We start from the raw sequence: 15,416 nt of genomic DNA on the forward strand, positions 1-15,416 counted from the left end.
CAGTCTGCTCCCCCCCAAACTGCTCCCCACCCCGTGCAGTCTGCTCCCCCCAACTCCTCCCCACCCCGTGCAGTCTGATCCCCACCAAACTCCTCTCCGCCCCGTGCAGTCTGATCCCCCCCACCAAACTCCTCTCTGCCCCGTGCAGTCTGCTCCCCCCCAAACTCCTCTCCGCCCCGTGCAGTCTGCTCCCCCCAACTCCTCCCCGCCCCGTGCTGTCTGCTCCCCCTCACCACCAAACTCCTCTCCGCCCCGTGCAGTCTGCTCCCCCCCCAAACTCCTCCTCCCCCCGTGCAGTCTGATCCCCCCAAACTCTTCCCCCCGTGCAGTCTGATCCCCCCCAAACTCCTCGCCCCGTGCAGTCTGATCTCCTACCCCCCACAAAACTCCCCCCGTGCAGTCTGATCCCCCCCAAACTCCTCCCCCCGTGCAGTCTGATCCCCTACCCCCAAACTCCTCCCCGCCCCATGCAGTCTGATCCCCCACCACCACCAAACTCCTCTCCCCCCCATGCAGTCTGCTCCCCCCAACACCAAATTTCCCAGCCGGCTTGTGTGGGGACTGGCAGCGGGACAGGCTGATGCTGCTGTTGCCTTCGAAAGTGCAGCGGGGAGCGTGAGGCGGGTGGGGAGGGGAGGGGGGCGGCTGCCTCTGCTGCGTCCCGTTCACAAGCCCAGAGGGGCCGCGCGAGGATTTTCCGGAGACCCCGAGGAGTTTTCTGCCGCTCACTTCTGTGTCCCAGCTGAGTTCCTGCCGGTCAGTGGCCCCGCCCCCAGACCAGGCCACGCCCTTGCCATTAATGACGGAGCCTGGGACCCGTCTGTGTGCCCCACAAACCCACGTGTCACTCGCCGGGGAGCCGATAGAACGTGCCCCGCGTTCCATCATTTGCATGCACCGCGCCAGGGCAATGACGTCACTAGCAGTGCGCTGCTGTTCGTAGCCGGCAGTGGCAGCTTCGCACCGAGCCGGGCCACGAGGCAGCGGGCGCAGCGCTGGGGGCGGAGCTACAGGGGAGCGGCCCGGCCGGGCGGGGTGCACACTGGGGCGCCCAAGGGCTGAGATCCGGGCGGGGCAGCGTCACGCTCTGACCTCGCTGCCGCCTCCCGCCGCCTCTCCCTTGGGGCCGGGTGGCGCGGACCGGAAGCCGCTGCACTGCCCGGATTTCCTGGGGAACACGCTCCCTGTGACGTCAGGGCCTGCCACAGAGGCAGGGCGCCACCCCGGCCAAGCAAGGAGCAGAGCTAGGGTTGCCAGATGGTTTCACCAAAATACCAGACACGCCTGACATGACATCACAATCTGCATTCCATCTGATTTAGAAAATACCAGACATTTATCAGAGGAGTAGCCGCGTTAGTCTGAATCTGCAAAAGCAGCGAGGAGTCCTGTGGCACAGAACTCCTTGCCGCTTTCGCGGACATTTATATTTTCTCAATTTGTTTCCCCGAAGAAAAAGCTGAAAGCCTGGACCGTCCAGTTCAAAACCGGACACCTGGCAACCCCCGTGTCTGAACCCGTCCCGCCTGGCCCCGTGTCTCCTGCCTACTACCCGCTGACCTGGCACCAGCTGAGCGCTCGTACCTGGGCACCTGTGCGCAAGACGGAGTGTGCTTGTGCACGTGTGTGTGTGTGTGTGAGAGAGAGTGAGTGACACAGAGTAATCATCCTTATCATATGCATGTGGTAAATAAATATATATATATATATATATATAAAAATTAATGTGTGTGTGTGTGATCAATAAATGTGGCGTGTTGCCTTATCCCTCTGTAAAAGATCCGGGGGGGGGGGGGGGATTAATGACATTTTTAAAAATACAAAAATCGGTGTTCAGTTTCTGTTGTAGATAAACCTATGTACTTCATATGACTTGACACTGTGCCTCTCCATATAACCTTGTAACTTTGTATTAATCCATATGACCTTGTCACTTTGTATTAGAACTTGAATCCATATAACCTTGTAACTTAGTTTTCTACATAGGGTTCTAATACAGAGTATATAGTTAAAGAGGTAAAAATGTCATTTGCTAGGAGTAGAATAAGATCTTTCCCCCACTCTCTCCCCCCACTCTGTAATCAATTGCCCAGGGCCTTTTCTCAGGGACCCGTACCACGCTGCAAACGTCTGTGCGGCCCTCCCTCGATACTTACCTTGAGCCAATTGCTATTTGCTCTTCTTCCATAGATCGCTGTCTGGTTTCCATCTGCCGGCAGGGTCTCGGGAGGGTGGCTCCTTTCGGTCTCTGCCACCACATGGCCAGCCTCTCATCTCCTCCAAGTCTACAGGGACCGAAAAAGTACTAACACAAGGGAGAATTAACAAGGTCATTTAAACTGTAAATATTTGTTTGATATGAAGTCAAATAAAAGGAAAATTAATACTGCAACATTTTCAGTGGCCAACCTCCTCTCCTCTCCTCTCCTCTCCCCTCCCCTCCCCTGCCCTGCCCCCTCCAGCTGGCCTAGATGATCTCTCCGGGTCCCTTATGGTAAAGCCCGCCCCGGGACCCTGTGCTGAGGTGACAAGTTCTTCACAAGATACTGGGTATGTAAACTTTTTACGGAAAAGCGTCCGTGGCCAATCTAGACGCGCTTTTCTGCAAAAAAGCCCCAATCGCCATTTTCGCCATCGGGGCTTTTTTGCGGAAAAGAACTCTCTGCTGTCTACACTGGCCCTTTTGCGCAGAAGTCTTTCGGAAAAAGACTTTTGCCCGAACGGGAGCAGCATAGTATTCCCGCAGAAGCACTGACAATCTTACATGAGATCGTCAGTGCTTTTGCGGAAATTCAAGCGGCCAGTGTAGACAGCTGGCAAGTTTTTCCGCAAAAGCAGATGATTAGCACACTTTCCTAGTTGAAAATCCAAGGAGAAGAAAGGGGAGAATTGCAAATCAAGACTCTCTTAAGGTGTCTGAAAGCTACTTTGGTCTGGGCCGGTACTCAGTGGTACCAAGGCAGACTTTTCTGTGGCTCGGTTGTCTAATGCCACACTAGAACAAGTCTACCACACCGAACGAAAGAGCAGACAATTACATGAAAGGGAAAAAAGGTGGCTTGGCAGAGAATTTGCTTCCGGACAAAAACAAGAGACTGCGGTGGTTAAAGAAGAACGGGAGGCATACCTGTGCATAAACCAATTCACCAGAAACCTTCTGAACAACCAGTTCAGTCACATGTCCTTACAGGGACAAGCACCTTAATGACGGTAGCCCTGACATTTTATTTTGCAGACGATTCTACTTGTGGAAGGGCTGCTGGAGTGAAACTTGAGGCCCAAGCAGGAGGAAAGTTTGATTTTCTAGTACCAAATAGAAAAACAATAATAGAACAAAAAGGCTAAAAGATGCCTAAGGGCGGAGATAGGGTCCAGAATGACTTAGACAAATTGGAGGATTGGGCCACAAGAAATCTGATGAGGTTCAACAAGGACAAGTGTACAGTCCTGCACTTGGGATGGAAGAATCCCAAGCATAGTTACAAGCTGGGGACCAACCAGTTAAGTAGTAGTTCTGCAGACAGGACCTGGGGGTTACAGTGGATGAGAAGCTGGAGATGAGTCAACAGTGTGCCCTTGTAGCCAAGAAGGCTAATGGCATATTAGGTTGCATTAAGAGGAGCATTGCCAGTAGATCCAGAGATGTCATTATTCCCCTTTATTCGGCTTTGGTGGGGCCACATCTGGAGTACTGTGTCCAGTTCTGGGCCCCCCACTACAGAAGGGATGTGGACACATTGGAGAGGGTCCAGCAGAGGACAACCAAAACGATTAGGGGGCTGGAGCAATTGCTCTATGAAGAGGCTGAGGGATTTAGGTTTCTTTAGTCTGAAGAGGAGACCATGAGGGGGGATTTTATAGTAGCCTTCAACTTCCTTATAAGGACACAGGAACGCAAGGTAACCTGTTCTCCCAACTCTCGCTTTCAGACGGGGTGGGGAACCTTATTGGGGGGGCGGAAGGCACACACTAGTAGGGTTGCCAGATGGTTTCAGCAAAAAAAAAAAAAAAAAAAAAAAAAAGGGGGCCAGGAAAATTTTTGTTGAGGGAAAGAAGCCAACCAAACAAAAAAACCCCACCAGGAACATTTTTGTTGAGCAAAATCCAGTTGTGACCCCTTTAATTAGTCAGCCAATCTCCCCGCCCCGGCTTATTTCTGCTGGGCACAGAGGAAAAGCAGAAAATACTGGACATTTTGTATGTCTGGTATTTTCTAAATTTATTTACCGGACAAAAAGTGCAACTACCGGGCTGTCTGGCTCAGTGCTAGACACCTGGCAACCCTACACACAAGTGTGAAGAAAAAAAAAATCCCAAACCCCACCATCCGCATTAACACATGCCCCAACTGAGAAGGAGGAAGAGGCTTCCCACATTCCCCTCGCACACAAGGCTTCCCTTGTGAGGAGGGGGGGGCGGGGGGCGGGGCGGGGCGGGGCAGGCTAGCAGAATTTGTCTGCTCCAATCAGGCCACCCAGAGAAATAAAAAAGCAAATTGAAAGAGCCAGACGAATACCTAGAAACCATCTACTTCAAGACAGACCCAAGAAAACCAACAATAGAACACCACTTGTCATCACCTACAACCCCCAACTTAAACCTGTCCAACACATTATCAATAAACTACAGCCTATATTGGAACAGGATACCATACTCAAAGAGGCTCTGGGAGACAGACCCATAGTCTCCTATAGACAACCACCTAACCTCAAGATCATTCTTACCAACCACCACAGGACATACCACACTAATACCAACCCTGGTACCTTCCCTTGCAACAAACCCCGTTGCCAGCTTTGTCCACATATTCATTCTGCTGATACCATTATTGGACCCAACCAAGTGAGTTATAAGATCAAGAACACATATTCCTGCGCATCCAGAAATATAATCTATGCTATCGTGTGCCGAAAGTGTCCGTCTGCTATGTACATTGGACAAACATCTCAGACATTTCGCCAAAGGATTAATGCCCACAAAACAGATATCAGACAAGATCACAAAGAGAAAACAGTTTCTTGCCATTTTAACCAGAAAGGACACTCTCTCAATGACTTGACCACCTGCATTCTGCTACAAAGACCTTTTACATCTGCACTTGAAAGGGAATCCTCTGAACTGTCATTCATGTTAAAATTCGACACTTTCCAACAAGGACTTAGTTCAAATGTTTGTTATCTCACCCATTACCAAGATAGTTTCCCCAATTATCACCTCTAATACCATTAACTCACAAACATCCCACTCTCCCTACCTCTAATATCATCAATTCACAGACACTTACCTTCCTTCCCCCTCCCCCCCACCGCATCCCCCTCCTGTTCTGCAATGTGATTTGTCCTTTTCATATTTGTTCTTTTTTTTAATTGTATCCTTTGGTATATACGGTTGTGACTACTTTCTTCCACTATTTGATCTGAGGAAGTGGGTCTGGCCCACGAAAGCTCATCATCTAATAAACCATCTTGTTAGTCTTTAAAGTGCTACATTGTCCTGCATTTTGCTTCAACTACCCCAGGCTAACACGGCTACATTTCTATCACCAATCTGGAGGGGAGCTAGAGCGTTAGTGTGGGAACCTTGAGTCTCGAGGGCCACACTCACGTGAGCTGGGGTATTAGGTTCCTCACCCCTGCTTTAAAAACAAAACCTCTTACTCTTAAAAATCGATCCCCGTATCTCTGGTCGGACCAGCTTCACGCAGGTCCTCGGGGATGGAAAACTGCAGCAAACTGTATGAACAGAAACAAACAGAAGCCCCAATCGCAGCTGGAGGTGGGGCGAGGCTGCCCCAGCAGGGACACAACGGGGCAGCCGCCCTCCACCAGATCAGGAAAACAACCGCGCCATTCCCCGGCCAGCAGGAAGGCGAGTGCCGCTGCAAGGCTCCGCAAGGGAGGTGGGCAGCAGAGGGGTGTTTGTGCGCGGCCGCGCGCCTTCAGCGGCAACTCCCCTGGTGCCCCCTTCTCTAGTCCAGCCAGGCCTAAAATGCTCAGTGCTTAGAAGGCGGGTGGGGAACCTAAGGCCTGGGTGCTTGGGGCTCCTCCACCGTCGCCCCCTCCCCACGCCGTGGGGCTGGAGGCACAAAGCGACTAGGCTGGGCCCTGCAGTGCTCTGGCGCCAGGGGGACGTTTCTCCGCTCAGCTGGGGGCCAGGCAGGGAGGCTTTTCTGTAGGTTGGTTTGTCTGTCACCTGTTTGCCCCCCAATTCTCAGCCACTCCCCCCCTCTCCCCACACGCCCCCACCCAGGACGCTCTCGGCCTCTGCAGGAGGCACAGCCGGGCACTGGGCGGCACTGCGGGCAGCCAGGGCCAGAGCATCCCCCCCCACAGCGCCCCCCGCCGAACTGCCCCCCCCCCGGGCACAGGGGGGATTCAGCGGGCACCCGGCCCCGCCCCCAGACAGCGAGCAGCGCGGGGAGCAGGGCTCAGGCCGCCCCGCCCCCCCGCGTGCGGGACACGTTCTGTGCGTGCCCCGCCCGCGGGAACCACCCCTCGAGGGCGCGCGGCTCCCCGGCGGGGGGAAGGGGCACGTCACACTCCCGGGCCCCGGTGGCCCGCAGCCCCCCCTCCCCGAGACACCCACGTGACTGGAGCCCGGGTCAGCTCCCGCGCCCGGCACCACCTCGGGGGGGGGTCACAGGGGCGCTGCTCCCCGGGGAGGCAGCAGCGCCGGGGGGGGGCCAGAAATCGCCCCCCCACCTCCGCCAGGGGCCGCCCCGCCGATGTCCAGCCTGGGGCCCGGAGAGAAGCAGGCGGGGGGGGGGGCTCCACGTCACTGCCAGCTCCCGCCCCGCCCCCCAGGCTCCGCCCCTCAGCGCCCCCCGCAGCGTTTTCCCGCCCGCCTCGTGGGCGCGAGCGTCCCGGGAGTTTCCCGCCCAGCCAGCGCCGCCCGCGCCTGCGCTCTCCCGCGCCCTGTCCCCTCCTGCCCCCCCCAGTGCCAAGGCCCCCCCCCGGCCCCTCCCCCTCCCTCCTGCCCCCCCAGTACCGAGCACCCCCCCGGCCCCTCACCCCCTCCTGCCCCCCCAGTGCCGAGCACCCCCCGGCCCCTCACCCCCTCCTGCCCCCCCAGTGCCGAGCACCCCCCCGGCCCCTCACCCCCTCCTGCCCCCCCAGTGCCGAGCACCCCCCGGCCCCTCACCCCCTCCTGCCCCCCCAGTGCCGAGCACCCCCCCGGCCCCTCACCCCCTCCTGCCCCCCCAGTGCCGAGCACCCCCCCCCGGCCCCTCACACCCAGCCTGCTCCTACACCTCACCCCTGTCCAGACACCCCACCCCCAGCCCGCTCCCCCACCTTCCCTCGCGCCCCCTTCTCCCCCAGGCCAGACACCCCACCTCCAGCCCCCTCCCCCACCTTCCCTCGCCCCCCCCTCCTCCCCCGGGCCAGACACCAACAAGGGGCGGGGCAGCTTCGCACTCGGACCCAGGATTCGCTCGCGCCCCCGCGCGCTCCTCGGACCTTCCTGTCATGGCGGCGCCGGCCGCCCAGTCAGACAACGCCCCCCTGCGACAGCCCATTGGCCGAACCAGAGGCAGGATCCCCTTTGCTGACAGCCCATTGGGCGACACTATCCTCCGCCAAGCCTGTCTTCCGAAAGCCCATTGGCTGGCACACAGCCAGGAACCACCCCTAAGTCACAGACAATTCGAGGACAGAGCAGCCCATTAAGATCCACCCCGGACAGCCTATTGGTCGAGAGCAGTGGCAGGTCATTCCCCCTAGTCACACCGCATTCGCAGGCAGAGCTGTCCGTTAAGATGCAGCCGGGTCAGCCTATTGGGTGCCTCTGATTCAGAACACGCCCCTTAGTCACAGCCCATTCGCGGACAGAAGAGTCTGTTATAATCCACCCCGGACAACCTATTGGCCGCCAGCAGCCGCAGAACACGCCTTTAGTCACCGCCCATTGGCGCACGGAGCAGTCCGTTAAGAGTCACCTCGGACAGCCTCAGATTGGGCGCCACAGATTCCGAACACGCCCTTTACTCTCAGCCCATTCGCGGACAGAACAGTCTGTTACGATCAGTCCGGGACAGTCTCTCGGCCAGCCTTAGTGTAGGGATAACATAGTCAAGTATGAAACATGATTCCCCAAGTGGAAGTGACTCCCCAGAATTTGTTCCCCACAACTAAAAGTCTAAGGAGGAGAAGTTTGTGTGTGGGATCCTGGCGCGGAGCCTGGTGTGTGGGATGAGGGGGCCGGGGGCAGGAGGGGAGAGGGCTGCGCGGAGCCTGGTGTGTGGGATGAGGGGGCCGCGGGCAGGAGGGGAGAGGGCTGCGCGGAGCCTGGAAATAACGAGCTTCTTACTTTGCCTGCTGTCAAAGGGCAAGACTGGGGCCACGTGGCGTGCGGAGCAGGGACAGCAGCTGGGGGCGATGGAATTACACGTGCATTACCCGCAATGACCACCGAGCGGCACTGTGGAGGCGCTTCGGAATTACACGTGCATTACCCGCAATGACCACCGAGCGGCACTGTGGGGGCGCTACGGAATTACACGTGCATTACCGCCGGTGACTACCGAGCGGCACTGTTGCTCTGCTAAGGGCCGTTATTTCCGAATAAAAAAAGATTGTTCTTAGGGTAGAAATGCCCCATTCCGAACTAAGAACACGCTGGGCGGGGCTATGCCGGGGGGCGGGGCTATGATAGGGGCGGGGCGCGCTGCGACGTGCCCCGGGAGGCCGCACTATGAGAACTACAAGTCCCAGGATGCGTCGCTAACACTTGGAGTGACACGAGCGCGGGACCAACCGCGTCGCTCCCTGGTCAATGCCCCGTTGTGATGTCACTTCCGCTGCACCCGCCCAACCGAACAGCGCCGGGCCTGCCCTGGCCCTGCAATGGCCGATGGGAGCTGCGGACAGGGGCACTCAGTTTCCCACTGTGACGGCACGTTGGGGGTTCCCCGTCTCCTGCACCCCGAAATGGCACAAACAGACTGTACCAGCCAGTGGAATTGAGGGTGGTTTATTGCTCCTCCAGCACAGCGCAGCACAGATGTAATCTGGTTACAGGAACTGGGCTAGGATGCCTCAGGCCCCCTTGAGATGGGGGAGACTGGGCCCCTAAACTCCAGCTCCTCTCCCTAGGCTGTCTCATCCATCCTCACAGACAGCCACCAACCAACTAACTAACTTCCAGCCCTGCCCCCCAGCCAAGGCAGCATTCCACCTTCCTTTGTTCCTCTCCATGGGGGGTGTCTGGCCACTGGTTTGCATAGTGACTCATCCTGTTTTGCTGGGTCGTGGTACCCACGGCAGCCAGTGGGGGTTCCCCCAGAGCCAGCAGCATAGAAACCAGCCAGGTACCCCCACTACGTCACAGTTCTCCCCCCTCCGAGAGCGAACTGAGCAGGGTCACTCCGCTCGTGACCTAGGGAAGTTCGGGTCCTCTGAGTGGGAACCCGCCCTGGGGACATGGGTGCTCCCCTTGACTCGGGCCGGCCGTGGCAAGGCCCCACATGAATTGGCTTCCCTCTGTCCACTCGCCGCCCCGCTCCAGGGCGACTGGCACAGGCCTGTCCTCGGGGGTCACACCCACCCTTCCACTGGCCTTGATCTCTGGCCAGGGTCTCTCGGGCCGGGGCCATGAGCCCAGCGAGCCTTCTCTGGACAACCAGGGCGGCTTCCACCCCCGATGCTCCATCCAGGGAGGACTTCCCCTCCCATAACTCTCTCAGCAAGCCCAGAGGGTCTATCTGGGGTAGAGACCCCCAAGCCGCTTTCCTCCTGTCTTGGGCCTTCCCGCCCCTCTGGCAGGAGTCACAGGACCGGCAGTACCGCTGCACGGCTGTAAAGATTCCCGGCCAATAGAAGTGCTGGAGCAGCTTCAGCCGGGTGCTCCGGATCCCCCGGTGGCCCCCAACGGGGGAATCGTGGGCCAAATACAGCAGCTTGAGGCGATACTTTCGGGGGACGACCAGCTGCCGCTCTACCCTCCATGCCCTCGCCTTCCTGGGGGGGAGCCACTCACGGAACAGGAGCCCACGCTCCCGCAGGAATCTCTCCTGGCCACCTCTCCCCCGGGGCTGAGCTGCACGGAGGCCAGCCTGGTCCCTCAGCCTCTGCAAGGAGGGGTCTGCCTGCACCTCAGCCTGGAATTCAGCTGCTGAGGCAGGGATCGGGACCTGTCCCCCACCTCTGCCTAGGTCCGGAGTCCCAGCCTGGCTGGACCCCGTGTCCACTGGGATGGGACCCTGAGGCTGCTGCCAGGAGTCCTTCCCTGGACCCACGTTGTCAGCCCCCCGCTGGCTCTGGCTCCAGGTAGTGACTAGAGCCCGCTGGGATTCATGGGGCCACTCCTCTAGGTCATTCCCCATCAGCACCTCGGTGGGCAAGTGCGGGTGCACCCCCACTTCCTTGAGGCCCTCCTTGGCCCCCCATTTCAGACGCACCCTGGCTACAGGCACCTTAAACGGGGACCCGTCTATGCCCTTCAGGGTCAGCTGCGCGTGGGGTAGTATCCGCTCCGGGGCCACTATGTCGGATCGGGCCAGAGTCACCTCCGCCCCCGTGTCCCAGAAGCCCGTCACCTTCCTACCATCCACCTCCAGGGGTATGAGGCACTCGCTCCGCAGGGGCCGTCCTGCCCCCACCCGGTACACAGAGAAATCCGCCTCCTGAGAATCAGACCTCCCAGGGGAGGTGCACTGAGCCTCCTTCCCCTCTCTCTGAGCTGAGGTTTGCCTGCCAGCCCCTGCCTCTGGGACAGCCTGCCCTTCCTCCCGCCCCAGCCAGTTAACCCTGGAAAGTCCCCGGTCCTGGGACCTGGTGCACTGAGCCCTCTTGTGGCCTTTTTGCCCACAGCGATGGCAAGTTAGGCTTTGGGCTGTCTCTGTCCAGGCCCTGGCTGGTTCTCTGGGGCGCAGACGACCTGTTCCTTGGTCTCGCCCCGTAGTTGATTCCCTCCGTCGCTCAGCCGAGATCCGGTCTCGGCGCGGTTCCCTCTCTCTCCGGGACTCCCGTTCACACCCGGACCGGCTCTCCGTGAACTCATCCGCCAGTCTCCCGGCCTCCTGGGGGTTCTCTGGTCTCCGGTCCTTGAGCCACAGCCTCAGTTTGGGTGGGCACACTTCATAGAACTGCTCCATCATGACCAGCTTGAGCAGCTCCTCTGCGGTCTGGGCTCCGACTCCAGACACCCACTTGCGGCAGTAGTGCGCCAGGCGGGAGGCCAGGTCCACATAGGTCTCCCGTGGCCCTTTCTGTACCCCCCGGAACTTCTTCCTGTACATCTCGGGGGTCAGCCCGAACTTGTGCAGCAGGGCCTCCTTGACTCGGTTGTAATCCCCTGGCTGTAGGTCCTCCAGCTGACTGAGCACTCCGGCCGCCTCCTGGTTCAGTGCGGGGATGAGCTCCTGCAGCCAGTCAGCTGGGGGAACCCGTTGCAGTCCACAGGCCCTCTCAAAGGCACTGAGGAACCCGTCTATGTCACCCATGTCCTTCAATTGGGCCACCATGAGCCTCTCCAAGCGCCTGGCAGTCCTGGGACCCTGGGGCCCATCCGCACTTGGCGCAGCCGGTGCCCCGCCGGTTCTCCGCTCTGCCATGGCCAGCTCATGCTGCCGCTGCCTCTCTCGATCTTGGCGCTCCCTCTCTCGGTCCTGGCGGTCCTTCTCTCGGTCCTGTACTTCCAATTCCTTCATCCGCAGCTGGATCTCCAGCCGCCGCAGCTCCGCTGGGCTGGCCCCTGCCCTAGATGGGCTACGGCTTGCCGGCCTCCCGGGAGACGCTGTCTCATCTCTCCGTTGGGTTCCAGCGCTCCTCCCCCTCTCTGAGCCTGACACACTCTCAGGGGGGGTCTGGCTGCTTCCCCTGGGGACAAGATCCTGGCCCTGTGGCTGGTCATTCTCTTCCAGCTGGGTAATCAGCTGGGCCTTGGTTGCTTTCCGCACAGGCAAGCCCCTCTCTCTGCACAGCCCCACCAGCTCTGCCTTCAAGAGTCGGGCGTAGGCCATCTGCCCGCTGGGCCCCTCGGTGCAGACTCACCAGTCTAGTGCTGCAGCGCCCCACGATTCCCAGGAACCGCTTCGCTCTGTCTCCAGCACGCCTGGCTCCAGGGCTCTTGCTTCTACTGCGCCTTGTCGCTTGCCGCTGGGAGCTTCATCCACGGGGTGCAGTGCATCCCACCCCTGACACCAGTGTGACGGCACGTTGGGGGTTCCCCGTCTCCTGCACCCCGAAATGGCACAAACAGACTGTACCAGCCAGTGGAATTGAGGGTGGTTTATTGCTCCTCCAGCACAGCGCAGCACAGATGTAATCTGGTTACAGGAACTGGGCTAGGATGCCTCAGGCCCCCTTGAGATGGGGGAGACTGGGCCCCTAAACTCCAGCTCCTCTCCCTAGGCTGTCTCATCCATCCTCACAGACAGCCACCAACCAACTAACTAACTTCCAGCCCTGCCCCCCAGCCAAGGCAGCATTCCACCTTCCTTTGTTCCTCTCCATGGGGGGTGTCTGGCCACTGGTTTGCATAGTGACTCATCCTGTTTTGCTGGGTCGTGGTACCCACGGCAGCCAGTGGGGGTTCCCCCAGAGCCAGCAGCATAGAAACCAGCCAGGTACCCCCACTACGTCACACCCACAAGCCACTGCGGCTACTTTCCCTACTCCCCCTCATCCGGCCCCTCCCCATTGCTGGGCGGGGCTCCTGCCTCAGAGACGGCAGCGTCCGCAGCTGATGCCCCGCCCCCACTCGGGAAAGGAGACTCCGCGGCAACCCTTCCCCCCCAAACTCCTCCCCGCCCCGTGCAGTCTGATCCCCCCAAACTCCTCCCCGCCCCGTGCAGTCTGATCCCCCCTCAAACTACTCCCCCCCGTGCAGTCTGATCCCCCCAAACTTCCCCCCGCCCCGTGCAGTCTGATCCTCCCCCCCGTGCAGTCTGATCCCCCCCAAACTCCTCCCCGCCCCGTGCAGTCCGATCCCCCCAAACTCTTCCCCGCCCCGTGCAGTGCGATCCCCCCAAATTCCTCTCCCCCCGTGCAGTATGATCCCCCCAAACTCCTCCCCGCCCCGTGCAGTCCGATCCCCCCCAAACTCCTCCCCCCCGTGCAGTCTGATCCTCCCCCCCGTGCAGTCTGATCCCCCCCAAACTCCTCCCCGCCCCGTGCAGTCTGATCCCCCCCAAACTCCTCCCCGCCCCGTGCAGTCCGATCCCCCCCAAACTCTTCCCCGCCCTGTGCAGTCCGATCCCCCCAAACTCCTCCCCGCCCCGTGCAGTCTGATCTCCCCCAAAACTCCTCCCCGCCCCGTGCAGTCTGATCCCCCCCAAACTGCGCTCCGCCCCGTGCAGTCTGAACCCCTCCCCAAACTCCTCCCCGCCCCGTGCAGTCTGATCCTCCCCCCCGTGCAGTCTGATCCCCCCCCAAACTCCTCCCCGCTCCGTGCAGTCTGATCCCCCCCACACTCCCCTCCGCCCCGTGCAGTCTGATCCCCCCCCCCAAACTCCTGTCCGCCCCGTGCAGTCTGATCCCCCCCAAAGCTCCTCCCTGCCCCGTGCAGTCTGATCCTCCCCCCAAACTCCTCCCCGCTCCGTGCAGTCTGATCCTCCCCCCCGTGCAGTCTGATCCCCCCAAACTCCTCCCCGCTCCGTGCAGTCTGATCCCCCCAAACTCCTCTCCCCCCCGTGCAGTCTGATCCCCCCCCAAACTCCTCCCCGCTCCGTGCAGTCTGATCCCCCCCACACTCCCCTCCGCCCCGTGCAGTCTGATCCCCCCCCCAAACTCCTGTCCGCCCCGTGCAGTCTGATCCCCCCCAAAGCTCCTCCCTGCCCCGTGCAGTCTGATCCTCCCCCCAAACTCCTCCCCGCTCCGTGCAGTCTGATCCTCCCCCCCGTGCAGTCTGATCCCCCCAAACTCCTCCCCGCTCCGTGCAGTCTGATCCCCCCAAACTCCTCTCCCCCCCGTGCAGTCTGATCCCCCCAAACTCCTCCCCGCCCCGTGCAGTCCGATGCCCCCCAAACTCCTCTCCGCCCCGTGTAGTCTGATCCCCTCCCCAAACTCCTCTCCGCCCCGTGCAGTCTGAACCCCTCCCCAAACTCCTCGCCGCCCCGTGGAGTCTGATCCTCCCCCCCGTGCAGTCTGATCCCCCCCCAAACTCCTCCCCGCCCCGTGCAGTCTGATCCTCCCCACGTGCAGTCTGATCCCCCCCAAACTCCTCTCCCCCCCGTGCAGTCTGATCCCCCCCAAACTCCTCCCCCGCAGAGCCTGCAGTGCGGGATGAGGGGGCCGGGGGCAGGAGGGGAGAGGGCTGTGCGGAGCCTGCAGTGCGGGATGAGGGGGCCATGGGCAGGAGGGGAGAGGGCTGCGCGGAGCCTGCAGTGCGGGATGAGGGGGCCGGGGGCAGGAGGGGAGAGGGCTGTGCGGAGCCTGGAGTGCGGGATGAGGGGGCCATGGGCAGGAGGGGAGAGGGCTCCGCGGAGCCTGGAAATAACGAGCTTCTTACTTCTTACTTAAAAATCGATCCCCGTATCTCTGGTCGGACCAGCTTCACGCAGGTCCTCGGGGATGGAAAACTGCAGCAAACTGTATGAACAGAAACAAACAGAAGCCCCAATCGCAGCTGGAGGTGGGGCGAGGCTGCCCCAGCAGGGACACAACGGGGCAGCCGCCCTCCACCAGATCAGGAAAACAACCGCGCCATTCCCCGGCCAGCAGGAAGGCGAGTGCCGCTGCAAGGCTCCGCAAGGGAGGTGGGCGGCAGAGGGGTGTTTGTGCGCGGCCGCGCGCCTTCAGCGGCAACTCCCCTGGTGCCCCCTTCTCTAGTCCAGCCAGGCCTAAAATGCTCAGTGCTTAGAAGGCGGGTGGGGAACCTAAGGCCTGGGTGCGTGGGGCTCCTCCACCGTCGCCCCCTCCCCACGCCGTGGGGCTGGAGCGCACAAAGCGACTAGGCTGGGCCCTGCAGTGCTCTGGCGCCAGGGGGACGTTTCTCCGCTCAGCTGGGGGCCAGGCAGGGAGGCTTTTCTGTCGGTTGGTTTGTCTGTCACCTGTTTGCCCCCCAATTCTCAGCCACTCCCCCCCTCTCCCCACACGCCCCCACCCAGGACGCCCTCGGCCTCTGCAGGAGGCACAGCCGGGCACTGGGCGGCACTGCGGGCAGCCAGGGCCAGAGCATCCCCCCCCACAGCGCCCCCCGCCGAACTGCCCCCCCCCCCCGGGCACAGGGGGGATTCAGCGGGCACCCGGCCCCGCCCCCAGACAGCGAGCAGCGCGGGGAGCAGGGCTCAGGCCGCCCCGCCCCCCCGCGTGCGGGACACGTTCTGTGCGTGCCCCGCCCGCGGGAACCACCCCTCGAGGGCGCGCGGCTCCCCGGCGGGGGGAAGGGGCACGTCACACTCCCGGGCCCCGGTGGCCCGCAGCCCCCCCTCCCCGAGACACCCACGTGACTGGAGCCTGGGTCAGCTCCCGCGCCCG

Source organism: Pelodiscus sinensis, chromosome 11 (assembly GCF_052426305.1).
Source record: "Pelodiscus sinensis isolate ZL-2025 chromosome 11, ASM5242630v1, whole genome shotgun sequence".
In the NCBI taxonomy this organism is placed as follows: domain Eukaryota; kingdom Metazoa; phylum Chordata; order Testudines; family Trionychidae; genus Pelodiscus; species Pelodiscus sinensis.